At 42.1% G+C, this 16,851-nt stretch overlaps 1 protein-coding gene across 2 annotated transcripts in view; it reads left to right on the top strand.

Annotated features, from left to right (window-relative positions):
- CHID1 (chitinase domain containing 1) overlaps positions 1–16,851 on the top strand; it is a 670,857-nt gene that overhangs the window by 647,580 nt on the left and 6,426 nt on the right. The window lies entirely within an intron of this gene.

Raw genomic sequence — 16,851 nt, 5'->3', positions numbered from 1 at the left:
ATTGAATCAGCTTCGGCCACAACCCGTGGCTCCCGGCATCGCCTGATACCGAGCAGGACTCTTCAGTCCTCGAGGTAAATGTAAATCTGCTATAATATATTAGTGACAGAGGCAACGTTATTGGATGGTCCTTGTTACTTATGGAACCGGTTCGTAGAGTTCTTTGTTTATTGCTACATTGTAGGCGTCATTTTTTGATGGAAAAATGACACATTATTGATCTTCCTTGTTTTTTTGCCACTTTATCTTTTTAGAAGAAATGTTGTTAGTTGTAAGGCAATAGGAAAATATTAAACAATCTATAAACCGTTTGGAGGTGTTGTGCAGACTTGTTCACTTTTCGGGTAGGTGCACACAGTTTTTTGAGTGGGTCTTGGAGAAGAAACTGATCAGAAACTGTCCAAATCTCAAAACTTATTGTTTCTGCCCTGAAATCTGTGTCCACATAGTCTTGTTGTGTCTTTTGGGTGTTTTTTTTCAAAGTGCTCGGACTGACTGCTTTTTTTATGACATTTTCTCATTATGGTTTCTAAAGTATTTAAAAAAATAACTGTATTAAAAAAAAGCTGAAAACATGTCCTAGAATTATTACATGGATAATACAAGTATCTACCAACGTGACGTGAGAGTTGACTGATCATTTGTAAATAAGTTTTGTCCTGTTGTAGGCTATGTCTGTACAGATAACATTCTGCAGTGGATCCTCCATTTTTATTAGTACTTTATGCAGTTACAATAAAGGTAACTCAGTTTGATGGTCTTTCGATAATCATTTCTATAATTTTAGAATGGTTGGCTTTTAGCTCACAAGGATGGTGGTTGATGCCATGGGGCTTACAGACACCTAACACAGCCCTCTTGGAGGAGCAGCTCCTTCGATCATCCATCCCTGCTCACCACAGCGATAAATCAGACCTTAAAGGTTCATTAGCTGCTTTAATAACTTTGGATTCATAAGTCATGGAAGTTATTAGTTCCCGTTACATCCGCTGATTACATAATTACAGTAAAATACATTTTCGACAGCAACACAACTGCGGCAGACAATTAGAGGCGTTCACAAGGTGCTGAGGTGGAAATGTTGTGCGTTTGCTGCCTCTTAATAAGGGCTGTCATCTTTGTTGGTCCATTTTTTCTGGGTTTCTCTTTTCCTGTCTGTTTGAATTATGCTTAAACATTAAAAAAAAGAGTTGAATGGTGGCGGTTTGGTTTTCTCCTAAACCTGGACAGTGACGTATAGTAAGTGACTGGCCAGGCTCAGGACTTTCTGGATAAGGCCGGAGTCACACGACCGTATAATACGGATGAGTGCTATGCGATAAAAAATCGCATAGCACTCGGACCAGTGTTCCTCTATGGGGCAGCTCTCATCACCGTATTTTTTCTCGGCCATTTTCAGTGTGCGAGTGAAATCGCAGCATACTGCGATTGTCACTGACACTCAGCCGAGTCTCGTCTCATATAAGCCTATGGGTTCGAGTGAGACAACGCACATCACTTGGATATCATCCGAGTGATGTGCTTTATACACTGACCCCGGCAATGGAGGAGATGGATAAATTAATTTCTCCGCCTCCTCCGCAGCTGTGCTCCGATCCGCTCCGTGTGAGAGGCTCGGAGCACACACGCATGACACTCGGCTCCCGCTCGCAGCAGATCCGGAGCTCAGGGTCATTAGCATATCGCATCCGATGCCATACGCTAGTGTGACTCCGGCCTAACTGAGATCCCAGTGTAATACAAAGCGCTACGTATAAATAAGGGCTTGTGTGCACAGAGCAGTACAGCTCCCTGGTAGGGATTTGCATGGCTTCCATCCGGTGCTGTGTGTACAGAGTATCTCCTACATGTGGGATCTGTGGTGCAGAGCCATGCTACATTTGTGTGCATGAGCCTTGAGAGATGCTGAGTTAGTAAACAGTAGAGTAAAGTAGATCTACATGGCAGCATGACGTTAAAAGGAAAATGCAATAACATTGCTGTCTCAGAGCAACTTTAGTTTCAGCACAGGTCATGTCACCAGTGTCGGACAAGAGCCCACCAGTAATCAGCTCCAGGGCCCCACTTTTCAGCTACAAGCAAAGGTGACTTTATCCTCATTCACAAATTTCTATAGCAATAAACTGGGTAGATGGTTAAATGAATAAGATGCCACCTTTGTCTTTATATGGTGATTCAAGTATATTGTGCCAAGTACTGCTCATATAAGAGGGTGGTGGCCCACCGGAGGATTCTCCTGCTCTCCTGTTGGCCAGTCCAAGCCTGAATGTCACCATGTATCCCACCGCCTAAAACTTTTACATGTTTCTGAAAACTTCAGATATGATTGTCACCCAACAAAATAACTGGGTGGAAGTGTAAAATAAAACTATCATCATTCAGAAGCAGATGTGCATTCTCAGATTTTTGTATGTACTATGCATTTTGAATCTTTCCAATATTACTTAGACCATTCAATACAGTGCAAATTATTCATAATAATTCAGTGCAAATTATGTACAAAAATGTTACCCCTAAATAGTTGTCCATGATATAAAAGAAAAATGCATTTACAGAGGGAAATGTAGGATTATTAAAAAAATAGCCAATACCCACCTGCTTCTTCTTCTTCTGTCTGCTCTTCGCTGCTGTCCCGATGGTCCCTATTTACGTTGTGGTCTGTTACCTTTGCGAGATGTGCCATACAGTTCATCCACATAATCAATGCAGCCAATGATGCTGTCTGAATGTACAGCACAAGACCCCAGGACAGTGATTTTCTGCAGGGCCCATGTGAATGGGGATCACTTCGGGGACCAGTTGACTAGTTGGACATTTGACAAGTGGGAACCACTTTTTTCTTTCTTTCCTCAATATTGTGGTCACTTTATTCTCAGAGTTGAGGGGGGACCCAGAGTTGAGACCCTCACCAATTGTGAATTGATGCAATAATTAATATGAGATGAGAACAATTCTATAAAACTTGTATTGTCCATGGAGTAACAAAATTGTACATTTGTGACTTCTACTCAGCTCAGGACATTATTTCTTGTGTTGCTGAGCTGTGTGGGAAGGGGACTGGCAGACCAGCTCATTGTAGTAGCTAGCCCTCCTCTCTGTTTATGCATTGGTGATGACAGAAAAGGGGTCTGGCTTAGGTTCTGAAAGGTGAAAGTACGGCAGCCCCCATTACATGATGCCTTCATCAGAAACACTGGCCTGTGTCAAGCACAGGGCTGGAAGTAGAGCTGTCAACTAAGGGGCCAAAGGGTATCGCTAAAGACCAGAGCACCTGAGATAATTACCAACCAAAAGGTCTTTCGGCCAATGGCCAACTACTTTTGTGAAAAATGGGCCATGTATGGGAAAGTAATGACTTTTTTGTCATATAATTACAGATTCTTCTATGTTGACAAATCTGTATCATGAAACTAGTGGCCCAAAAAAGCACAAATGTGAAACCCACGCAAACACGCCTTGCAGATGTTGTCCCTGGTGGTGCTTTAATGCTGGACTCCAGTGTTGCAAAGACCTGTATTGTGGTATATATATATATTTACCTCTGATGGGACCATATGCATATACTGTATGGTCTGACGCTGGCCGGTCACTGGAGACCAACTGCAGCAAACTCTTCAACCTTATTTCCATTTTCACAACTTCACAACAAACATCCCAAAATGGCCTATGGTTATTCCTCTTCCAATGTCATTTTTCTCCAGACTATTCTTCTATTTTAAAATGCTATTATCAATGTGATCTTATTGAAGACTCATGTTTTCTAAAGTAGTTATCATCTTGGTCACTTGTAATATTAGTTGCATGTTGGAGGTCCCATTACTCCGATGTGTAGTCCTGAGACAGATGCTAGAAATTGGATTACATATTGGACAGTCGCATCTCTCATCATGGGACTAGTTCCCGTATTACCCCATTTGCACAGTGTACTGGATCCTAACAGCAGCTATGTCCGGATTCTTGTGCCGGTAACGGGGGACCAGGCGCTTACAACTGGTATCCAAATAATGTTTGATTCTCCTTGTGTACGTTCATCGTTCATGCAGCAGTGGGAGAGTTTTGGACTCTTCCGCCTCCGTGAGAGCCAAGCTTGAAGCGAGCACTTAGGTGCTGACAGCAGGAGCGATCTGGGAGTTGTTACAAGAACTTCTGCTCATTATTTCCACTACGTTATCCCGTGCTTGTGCTTATTACAGCGCAGTGTGAGCATTTAATATATTTCTGAAGGCTTCCCTGCCTGCTGACTAATGTACTGCCAGCTTCCATAAGGTCATTAAGTCAGAAAGTCTGATGGGTTGATGGGAGCTGGTCATCATGTCCCTGTGCCAGGATGTTCAGGATGTCATCTGCTGGCTTTTAGATACTTCTGGTGGCCACCATGATTGCATTTTGCGTATGGCTGCATTGCTTATCTCAGATATGACTGTTGAAAAATGTATTCGTAACGATTATACCCTGTTACAACTGACGGCTTTTGATGTCATCTCAACACGATATAGAGACATGGTGCAGAACTGTGGAGGAATGATGGAGAGCACGGTTCTTCCAGGATTCTCGGAACAAACGATGAGACGGATGACCACGTATCCCATCGGTGCTTACACCGAGCTCCTTTTCTCGAACCATTACAAGTGGTCTGGACAGAGTTGTTTGTCAGGGCTTGTAATCTCTTGGCGCAGTTACATATTATTTGCCGGTGTACTTTGTAAAAGACAGAATAGAACTGAAATGGAATGAAACCTTTTCCTCCGTTTGTGTTAGATCCCTGCAAAGCCAATTTTAGTTTTATTTGCAGCTTTTATGCGCATTTGAATTTGATATCGGGAGAAAAAATATATTTTTTTTCCACAAAAGAGTCTTGTTTTCATTGTGACTGCAGAATCCAGCTTCATTACAAGACTTACCGTAGCCTCCTCTCACCGCAGCCATAAAATCTCATCACAAATTCAAAAGGCCAGATCTAAAACCCACTGAAATGCTGAGAAGAGTGAAAATTAGTTTTTCTTTTTCGTCTGCGGACGTCGCAAAAAGCTCAGAAATTGCAGAGCCGTTTTTAAATATATTCCCAGTTGTTATACCCAGCTCCATTCACGCATTTCTAGTGGTGTAATGGCAGGAGTATTCAGATTGTTCTCCAGTCAGCTGTCATCAAAGCCCTGAGATGCAGATCCAAGGTTAATCCTTACTATTGCAACTACATTTGCACATTAGTATTTGGAAATTGTTGTGTTGTCTCATCTTATATATACAGTCATTCTCTTTTTAGTGGCAGAAAAAGAACTGAGCAGAAGTGTATTTTTAGGGTTTCTGCTGTGTACATGTGGCTATAATAGGCCAACCTTTTAATGCAAAGACATTCCCTCTGCTTTATGTGTTTATTTCTTTTACAAGTAGACATATACATATAATCCTATACGTCAGGGTTATATGTCTCTCAAGTTGGGAGCAGGGGACATAACAAATGCAGTCGCAGAGGGTGTGACTGTGACCAGGCCTGCCAACGCCTATTTCAGCCAAATGTGCGTCCAAGGGCAAACATTCAGCTGAAGTGTATTGTGGCACAGGGACCCGCCGGCTCCCTGCACTGCAAAACATGCCGCTAGCCAATCAGAGGCTGAAAGCTGAAGGCGGCGTATGGCAGTGATGTCATACGCAACCCATGACGCTGAAGTCCGTTACAGAAGAGGATACTGCATGTCATGGAAGCAGAGATAGGCAAGAATAATCTTTCCAGGATGGGGGTCATTATATAAAGAATGGGGGTCAGAATGTGTGTCGTTATACCAGGATGGGCCCAAGGATGGCTGACACTATTATAAAATGGGGGACAGTTTACCAGGACGAGTCCCATGATCGAGGACATTTTTACAGGAAGGAGCCAGGATGGGAAACATTATTACAGAAAGGGGCCCAGGATGGGGGAGAATATGCCAGGAAGGGCCCAATATGGGGGATATTATACAAGGAAGGGCTTAAGAAGGGGGACATTATATAAGGAAGGGGCCCAGCATGGTGGAGATTATGCCAGGAAAGGGCCCAAGATGGGAGACAATATAACAGGAATAGACGCAGGACTGGGGATATTATAACAGGAAGGGGCCTACAATGAAAGATATTGTTACAGGATGGGAGACAGTATTAGAGAATGAGGCCAGGATGGGGGACATTATTACAGAAAGGGGCCCAGGATGCGAGACATTATTTTAGAAAGAGGCCTGGACGGGAGACATTATTAAAGAAAGGAGCCCAAGATGGGGGACATTATTGCAGAAAGGAGCAAGGACGAGGGACATTATTACAGGAAGGTGCCATGATGGGGACACTTACATGTACGGTATGTCTTTATAGGATCTAGAATGCTATAAAAGGTCCTTACATCTGACCAACATGGAGGTGAAGTCCAAGGTCCAAATTTAGCATTCAGGACCATGGGACTCTAGTTATGACACTGGTTGGGAGTGTTTATATATTGTTTATTTCTTACAACACCAACTAATTTGATTTTGATGTATTTAAAGGGAACCTGTCAGTAGATTCACGCTGCACCGACCATGAACTGCATAAAGCAGAGACTAGCTGCGGGATTGCAGTGACGTATATTTTTCTATGAAATTCTACAGGTTTTCAGAGAAAATATAGTTTGAAGATCCGGCCAGGTACCATAGACAAACACAGACTAGTCCAGTGCCACTCAAGTGATTGACAGGTCTCTAGTTATGTTCACACATAGGAGAGACCTGTCATTTAACTAGAGGCTTGCAGGTAGAAGCTGGCTTACAGGATCCTCTTGGGTGTGTCTTTAGTCCGTTGTTACCCTGTGAGCCATGCCCTCTTAGTAAAGACCATAGAAATTATCACAAAATAAAACTGTATGGAACCATATGTCCAATTTGAAAAAAGTGAATTAGGTAGTAGGTGCAAAAACTGGCCAGTTTTGACCTGTTGACAGGTCCTCTTTAAAGGGAATGTTCTCTGAACATGCCATTGTCGGCAGGACTGGCTGACCCGCTGATGGGTATGAGACCTTCAGACAGTCCTTTGTTTTCAGGTGAGTTAAGCCATTGCCAGAGCTGTCTGGGTAGCAGCTTTCACCCTCTCCCCCCGTTGAAAACAAATGAATGCTTGGCTTTCAGAAACCTGAAAGAAACCCACAAAAGCACAGAGAATAAACATGAAGATGTACTTCTTGCTGGGATTGAAATCCAGGATCCCAGTGCTACAAGGTAACAGAGCTAACTACTGTGCCTGTGTTATTCCTATTCTTTTGTATTGCCTTTTATTTTCTTAGGAGTAACAGTTTGATATCTGCTGCTACATATTTTATATGATTCTTATTTATGGTTACATGTGTACCTGCTCCACTTGTGCTATCTCTTAACAGAAAAAGGAAACTTTAATAAATAATGCTAAAAATATAAAGGGTTGTTCTCATGTTTTTTTTTCTTCAGTAGCAAATCACTACTGTGCCTTCTTACTTGCCATGAGGTGGTGCATTGACAGTTCAAGCCAGTGGTATGATCGTGCCATGGGTCCGAATTGTTCACTCACCCTTTCTACAGGCATAGGCAGCTTTGCCTCTGTAGCATAGGAGAAGCATAGGGATGCTTGGCTGGAGATATCCAGCTTGGAAGGGTGTACTCCTTGCCTAGAAGACTGGCTAGTAACAGTGAGCAGTGAACTATAGAATAAAAAATCATGACAACGGAGAAAATTAATTGTAAAGTTGTTCATTTTTACAAACGCTTTACATTTTTACTGATTTATTAAGTTGAGACAACCCCTTTAAGTGCATGAAAAAGGGACCCTAGTAACAGTTGGAGCCATTCTGTTTATGGGCAGAAAAGTGGCTCAGTGGTTAGCATTGATGCTTTGCAGCCAGTCCTGGGTTCACATCCCACCAAGGACATCATCTGCAAGGAGTTTGTATGTTCTCCCCATGTTTGCGTGGGTTTCCTCTGGTTTCTCAGTTTTCTCCCACACTCCAAAGTCATACTGATAGGGAGTTTATAATGTGAGCCCCAATGGGGACAGTGATGATAATGTCTGTAAATGCTGCAGAATATGATGACGCTATATAAGTAAAATAAATTCATATTTATCTATTTTTTGAGCCTATTCAGAGACTGCCTATTCCTAAGTACAATAATGATAGTAAACTAGAGATGATCATGGCCCTTTATTTCATTCATATAATAGGTGCACAGGAGGGCCTGTCCTATGTGTGTATCTTAAATTAAATCCTACAGCTTCTGTTGGTCAGAAGTTCATGTGACTGTTCTACTTTACTTAAACGGGCACTGAATGTATAAATGAAATGCATAATAAAATATATTTCCCCTAGCTACTTGTCAGTCTGCAGTATCATCTTCATGTTCGTGAAAAACAATCTTATACAGTGGCATGGAAACGTTTGGGCACCTCCAAATTACTGTTATTGTGAACAGTTAAGCAAATTGAAGATGAAACGATCTCTAAAAGGTGCAAAGTTAAAGACGACATATTTACTTTGTATTTTTGGCAAAACAAAATATATATATATATGGTCACTTTTTTTAAATTACAAAAAGGAAAATGGGTCAATGCAAAAGTTTCGGCAGCCTTGGAGATTTGTGCACTCAGATATTTGTGATGAAGGTTCCAGACTTAATTAGCCTGTTAGGGTTATGGCTTGTTCACTATCATCGTTAGAAAAGGCCAGATAATGCAAATTTCCCAGTGTTATAAAAACCCAGCCTCATCTAACCTTGTGTCAAAAAACTGCAGCCATGGGTTCTTCTAAGCAGCTGCCTAGCACTCTAAAATAAAAATGGTGGAGGCCCACAAAGCAGGAGAAGATAGCAAAACATTCTCAAGTTGCCCTTTCCTCAGTTCAAAATGTAATTAAGAAATGGCAGTTCACAGGAACAGTAGAGGTCAAGATAAGGCCTGTAAGACCAAGCAAAATTTCAGTGAGGGCTGCTCTTGGCATTGCTACAGAGGCAACTGGAACTACTTATGAAGCTCTAGTTATATGGAAAATGCAGTATTAAAAAAATCAGTAGAATAGATTAAAAATTGTCTGAAAATTAAGGCTTGCCAATGGTTGTTGGGCTGAACTCTCTTATACACATGCATACTCGATTCGGCCAAGAATTCATATGATCTCAATAGGTAAAGGGGACTAAAGGTCGGTTTACATCGACTAACTGGTGGCACGATAAGACCTCCAAACGGTAAACTTTTACCGATAGGCAGTCGTTTTATCTTGGTTACACAGGCAAACCAAAGTTAGCAATGTGCACTGAGCAATCTATATTAGATAAGCTGTCATAGTTATCGTCAGCAAGAGTCTTGTTTACACAGGACAATCCACTACCGAGAACGGTGATCTTTTGCATAGCAGAAAAGATCATTTCAGCCGATGATGGAGCATTTTGCTAATTCATCAGGTGATATGCAGCCTGTTTACACTGCAAAATAATCATGAAACAAGTGTTTTTCTGAACGCCTGTTCACAATTATCTTTCATTGTAAATGCAACTATAGCTAATCCAAAATGGTGTATTATGTATTTAGGTACAAAAGGATCAGCGAGTTGATATTCTTATCTCTCCGACTTATGTTGTAGTGAAGAGTCGAGAGGCAGTCATGCATATAAGATGAATATTGTCCAAATCAGCTGATCATCTAATGTGTGTCGACAGCTTATGATCCAACAACATCCAACCATTAAAGCATTCCTCCTCTGAACCACTTCAGAACTCTTAGGGTATGTATCTGTAACACAAGTTTCAAATCTAGAGTTGAAAAAACAGAGCTCTGTGGTGCCTATTACTATTAGCATAGTTATTTTACAAGGTGCACAAACTTCATCCATTTCTAAATTATGTTATGGATAAATTAACCTAATATCTTTATGTGTTTGTTGCGAAAATATCTCACATACCTTATTTGCAAGCTGTTTCTATGTCTGAACAGGGAGTTTGCTATGCAGTATTTTCCTGTTATCAGAGCAGCCTTGGTGTTGATACAAGAGTGTGCAGTAATGCACAAAGTTTTGTAAACTGCAGACTGCATCTCCACTGTATCTATAAGGCTGGTTTCACACTTGCGTTTTGATCTGCAGCGTTTTAGCGCTAAAAAACGCATGCGTTTTTTTTCCTATACTTAACATTAAAAAACGCATGCGTTTTTTAGCGTGCGTTTTGACGTGTTTTCGGCAACACATGCGTTTTTTGACGCGTGCGTTCATTTGCAGAAATGCAACATGTAGTAATTTCTAGCGGCGTTTTTTTGCCGCAAAAAAACACATGCGTTTATTCGCGGCAAAAAAATGCATTGCTGTCTATGTAAACGCATGCGTTTTTAAGCACATGCATTTGCTTGCGTTAAAAACGCATGCGTTTTTACCGAAAAACACAAGAAAACACAAGAAAAATCAAGAAAACCCTAACCCTAACCCTAAACACAAGAAAACCCTAACCCTAAACACAAGAAAAAACTAAATTAAACTAAACTAAAACTAAATAACGCAGCGTTTGCATGCGTTTTTTCACCACATGCGTTTTTTTAAAAAACGCTGCAGATCAAAACGCAAGTGTGAAACCAGCCTAACATCTTTGCGCTGACATTTTTCTCATTGTTTTCTATCTTGGGAATGCAAAATAGTATAATGTTCAGAAATGCTTGAATTAAAGCTTTTCTGCCATCTTTTTACTGTAAAGTCTTCACAACTCCTTTACATAGCTGGCTATGCTGATGCTCATGCCTTTTCTCTCCACCTTACATCTCTCAATGTTAGAAATGACATCAGTAAGTGAAGGAGATTGTATATGACATTTAAGAGTATGTAGAAGCAAGGAAAGCATCCAGGAAGGGCAGCTCACACAAGCTGAACTGTATCGGAATTTAGATAGGAAGGAAAGCGCACCCAATGCAGTCTGATGGGGGACATCCCACAGACTGTGTACGAAGAAAGTGAATCACCCATAGCAAATTCTGCAGTTTTGGGGAATGCCACAATCCTTAGCACCAGTGTCTGTCATCGCAAAGGAGAATAGATGCTTTGATGAGCTGTAGAAGAAGAAATTGGTTATGCTGATACATGAGAACTAGGAAAGACATATTACTGGGAGAATAGTCTGAGAATAGTCTGAAACTACCAAGACATTTTTTACAATTGTTGCTTCCAATTTTGTGGGAACAGTTTGGTTTAGGCCCTTTTTCTGTTTCTGAATGAGTCAGGCCGGCGTCACACTTGGCGTAAGACAATACGGAACGTATTATACGTCCGTACTACGGCCGTAATACGGAGAAATGTTCCCAAAATATTGATCCGTAGTCAGGGTGTGTCAGCGTATTTAGCGCATGGCATCCTCCGTATGTAATCCGTATGGCATCCGTACTGCGATATTTTCTCGCAGGCTTGCAAAATCAACATCTAATGGATTTATGTGCTCAAATGTTCGGGAAAACATATATACAGTATATATATATATATATATATATATATATATATATATATGTCATTGAGACACACATATATATATATATTCTGTATTTATATTTACTTCAGCGCGATATCTGTGAAAAGCCGGTAATTCAATTGCCGGCTTTTAATTTCTCCTTCCCAAACCCGACAGGATATGAGACATGGTTTACATACAGTAAACCATCTCATATCCCCATTTTTTTTGCATATTCCACACTACTAATGTTAGTAGTGTGTGTATGCCAAATTTGGGCGCTGTAGCTGCTAAAATAAAGGGTTAAATGGCGGAAAAAATTGGCGTGGGTTCCCGCACAATTTTCTCCGCCAGAGTGGTAAAGCCAGTGACTGAGGGCAGATATTAATAGCCAGGAGAGGGTCCATGGTAATTGGCCCCCCCGTGGCTAAAAACATCTGCCCCCAGCCACCCCAGAAAAGGCACATCTGGAAGATGCGCCTATTCTGGCACTTGGCCACTCTCTTCCCACTCCCTGTAGCGGTGGGATATGGGGTAATGAAGGGTTAATGCCACCTTGCTATTGTAAGGTGACATTAAGCCAGATTAATAATGGAGAGGCGTCAATTATGTCACCTATCCATTATTAATCCAATTGTTTGAAAGGGTTAAAAAACACACACACACGATTTAAAAGTATTTTAATGAAATAAACACAGCGGTTGTTTTAATATTTTATTGCTCTCTCAATCCATTTGCAGACCCTCGCTTGGCAAAACAATAAAGGCACAAGATACATACCTTCTGCTGACCCGTCACGTCCCACGAGGTAATCCATCTGAAGGGGTTAAAATAATTTACAAGCAGGAGCCCTGCAAATGCAGCTGTGCTCGTGCTTGTAATTCCCCGGCGAATGAAGGAAATGTAGGTCATTGACCTACATTTCCTTCAGTCGCAGTGATGCGCCCCCTGGTGGATGTCCTCATATGACCTGGAGCGTGGGAAAAAGTTCCCAGGCTGCAGTTCATGAGAACATCCAGCAGGGGCGCATCACCGCGACTGAATGTAAGTATAGATCACTCTGCTTTCCTTTCAGCACCAGGGGATTACAGGCACGAGCGAGTGGTTTAGCACAGCTCATGCCTGTAATATTAGTTAACCCCTTCAGATGGATTACCTCGTGGGACCTGACAGTTCATCAGAGAGGGTATGTATATTGTGTGTTTATTGTTTTGCCAAGCGAGGGTGTTACTGATGGATTGAGAGAGCAATAAATTATTAAAACAACCTGTTTGTTTCTTTCATTAAAATACTTTTTAATCATGTGTGTGTGTGTTTTTTTAACCCTTTCAGACAAATGGATTAATAATGGATAGGTGTCATAATTGACGCCTCTCCATTATTAATCTGGCTTAATGTCACCTTACAATAGCAAGGTGGCATTAACCCTTCATTACCCCATATCCCGCCGCTACACGGGAGTGGGAAGAGTGGCCAAGTGCCAGAATAGGCGCATCTTCCAGATGTGCCTTTTCTGGGGTGGCTGGGGGCAGATGTTTTTAGCCACGGGGGGGCCAATAACCATGGACCCTCTCCTGGCTATTAATATCTGCCCTCAGTCACTGGCTTTACCACTCTGGCGGAGAAAATTGCGCGGGAGCCCACACCAATTTTTTCCGCCATTTATCCCTTTATTTTAGCAGCTACAGCGCCCAAATTTTGCATACACACACTACTAACATTAGTAGTGTGGAATATGCAAAAAAAAAGGGGATATGAGATGGTTTACTGTATGTAAACCATGTCTCATATCCTGTCGGGTTTAGGCAGGAGAAATGAAAAGCCGGCAATTGAATTACCGACTTTTCACTAACACCGCTGCGTATTTCTCGCAAGTCACACTGCTGGTCCGTGTGGAATCCGTATTTTTCTCGCCCCCATAGACTTTCATTGGCGTATTATTTGCGCAATACGCTGACAAACGCAGCATGCTGCGATTTTGTACGGCCGTAGAACGCCGTATATTACGGATCCGTAATATACGGCTGATAGGACGAGACCCATTGAGAAGCATTGTGCCGTATGTAATGCGAGTTTTACGGACGTAGTTTTTGCGCTCTTACGTCCGTAAAACACGCATGTGTGACCCCGGCCTCACTGTGATCCATTGAATTGAGCACGGTCCATAAAGACATGATTGGTGGAGTCTGGTGTACATGTCCGGCCGGCTGCCCAGAGCCCATGACCTCATCCCCATCCAACACCCATGGGTTGAACTAAAACAGATAATGTTTTAAAAGATAAAACTGTGGTTTATTTACCGTGCCTGAATCCAGCGCTAAGTATCTGCTGCTGCTTCCATTGTCTGTTAATGTCTGCTGCGCTTACATCACGTGGACATTGTTGCAGCCAGCGGTTGAGCTTATCGTCTCTGCCAGAGTTGACTGCTGAGCTCACAGTTTGACTGCAGAGCTGTCAGTGACGTGACGTTAGTGGAGACTCAGCACTGGTCCCGGGAAGGGGAGGAAAGACCCAAGGGAGAGGGGTTTTCTGAAATCGGAAAACCACTTTAAACTAAATATACAACAAGCTATGTATTCATCAGATAAATGATACAATATTAATCTTATACACAATGTAATATCTTTGTTTTGAAGCAGGAGTCTGTACATTTCTACGGACTTTACAACGCTGACTACATTGCCCTGTGTCGCTGTGACTGGTAATTAATGAAGGGGATCTGATCGGTTGGGCTTTTGGGAGCCAGACGCCCCACTGATCTAATATTGTTAAGTTATCAATGTCGTGTTCCTGGAAACCCCTGAACAGAATGAAGCCCTTCTGGGAATTTCCTTTCCCTTTTCATACGGTATATACAGTATGCGATGGAGCTTGTGGTCGGATCAGTGAGGATGTATTATATAGAAGATTTTAACATCATTTATGTTCGTGGTCTGTGAAAAGATGGGAGACATCTCCTATAGACACTGTGACACTTGTCACTTGAGAAAACCTAGCATCTGTAAGACCAAGATAACTCATGGGCTTATGTGTAGAGTTTATCTTGGGCGTTTGTGGAAAGGACTTTTTTGAAGGTCAGACCATACTGACATTTCTAGGACGGATGGAACTTTAATAGAAAAGTGAGCAGAAACAATTATTTAGATTTATCTAGCGAAAGTATGTATTTTGGGAGAATACCACGACCCAAGCAGATCGCAGATGCAATACAACATTTGTATTGTGAGATATTGCATTAGAAAACTTGAGATTTCCAATGACATTTAGGGATGTTCAATTACTTTTGCAAAGACAATTTGAGAGGCGGTTTCAAGGTGAGAAAGAAATCAGATATGTCCGGAGGGAAAGGTTAGATAAAAAAAAAAAGTCAGATAAAATCTCAGAAATTATTCTTTTATTACGAATATAAGGCAAGTCCTCCTTTACAGCTTCCCACATCTGTCGGTACAGGAGATCACAGCAGCTCCATACACAATATTAGACTCCAGAATTGGACATCTCAGTGGCCTCCAACCTGGGCTCTTCTCCGTTTTCAGAACTACAACTCCATGTTATGTCAACTGGATAGATGTTAGGACTTGTATCCGGGACATATAGTATATGTATGTACTAGTCTCTCCATTTTTATGCAAGATCCAAAAATTGATGAGCGAGTGCAATGACCTCTCCATTCTTGACACCATGCACAAGGGCTTTTTTCTCAAGATAGATATGTACCTCTCTAAATATGACATTTCCCTCTCTGTGGGTGGCACCATAATAACGCCCCCGACAGCAGGCGCACTGTCTGGGTGTTAGGTTCGACACCAATCTTTCCTTCACCTCCTATATACAATGTTTTGCCTGCTCTTATCACTTACACCAAAAGAACATCTCTAGAATTCGCCCCTTTCTCACCATGGAAACAGAAACCCTCACTGTCGCCCTGATCCACTCCCGCCTGGACTACTATAATTCTCTATTAATTGGCCTTCCCCTCACTCCGCTTTCCTCTCTCCAGTCCATCCTTAATGCAGCAGCCAGGGTCATCTATCTAGCTAATCGGTACTCGAGCTCCTCCGCTCTTCACCAGTCATTGCACTGGCTGCCCATTCATTATAGGATCCAATTTAAACTGCTCGTTCTCACCCACAAAGCTCTCCACAGTGCGGCACTCCCCTACATCGCCTCCCTCATTTCTGTTTATCGGCCTACCCGCTCGTTACACTCCGCAAGCGACTTTCGACTAACATCCGCACTAAACCTCCCACTCCCTGCTCCAAGATTTCTCCGAGCTGCACCTATTCTTTGGAACTCTGTACCCCAAAACATTAGGACTAATCTCAACTTACACAGTTTTAGGCGCTACCTAAAAACACATCTGTTTACGGCGGCCTATCACATTCCCTAATTGCAAAAGCACTACAAATATTGGCTGGTGAGCAGCTTGTGCAGTCTTTATCTATCTTCAATTTCCTCAAGATGGCTGGACCATCATTGTAAATAAGCCCCTGTACCTTGTGCTACCCCCACCTCATTGTAGAGTGTAAGCTCTTACGGCATTATTTTGCTTTAATTATTGTATTTACCTTTACTTATGACTGTTATATATGAACTGCAGAACTGTAAAGCGCTGCAGAATATGTTGGCGCTATATAAAGATTATTATTATTATAGATGCAGGTCCTACAGATATGCCATAAATGTCCCAGATGAGCAACTAGTGATGAGCGAGCTAATTCATGCTCTCTTCATTTTACATAGCAAAAACCCTCTGACAGATTCACTTTAAGGCAACCCCAATTTTAAATGTAGCCACATGGGCATCAGCTAATAGCCACTGGTCTGGCTCTTAACATCTACAATGGTCACTTATCACTATAGTGACTGCATCCAGATAAGAAATTTTAAAATTTTGCATTAGAGAAAAGTTGCATTACATTACTCATATCTAGTGATGAGAGAGCGTGTTGGATAAGGTGTTACTCGAGCATGCTCAGGCGTTAATAAAGTGTGTTCGGCGTGCACGAATACTACATTCGTGTCCCCACAGCTGCATGTCTCACGGCTGTTTGACAGCTGCAACACATGCAGGGTTTACCTGTCTTATTCAATCCCTGTATGTGTTGCTGCTGTTGAACAACCACGAGACATGCAGCCGCGGAGACTCAAACTTAGTATTTGAGCATTTTCCCCTGAAAGGTGTCAGCAGTCTTAAAGGGGTTGTCCACTACTAGGACAACCCCTTCTTAAACTAAATGTTCTGCCCCGATAAAATAGTAAAGCCTATACTCAACTCCCATGCCGGCTCAATTCCAGTGGTGTCGGCACTCGCCATCGGATGGCAGTGATGCGGTGGAATGACATGTGATGCTCAGCAGCCAATCAGCGCAGGCGTCACTGTCTCCGCCTCCAAACAAACTGAACATGA

This window comes from Ranitomeya variabilis, chromosome 2, assembly GCF_051348905.1.
Source record: "Ranitomeya variabilis isolate aRanVar5 chromosome 2, aRanVar5.hap1, whole genome shotgun sequence".
In the NCBI taxonomy this organism is placed as follows: Eukaryota; Metazoa; Chordata; class Amphibia; order Anura; family Dendrobatidae; genus Ranitomeya; species Ranitomeya variabilis.
Note: the sequence above shows the minus strand (reverse complement) of the source record. Positions and strands in the feature narration are given on the sequence as shown.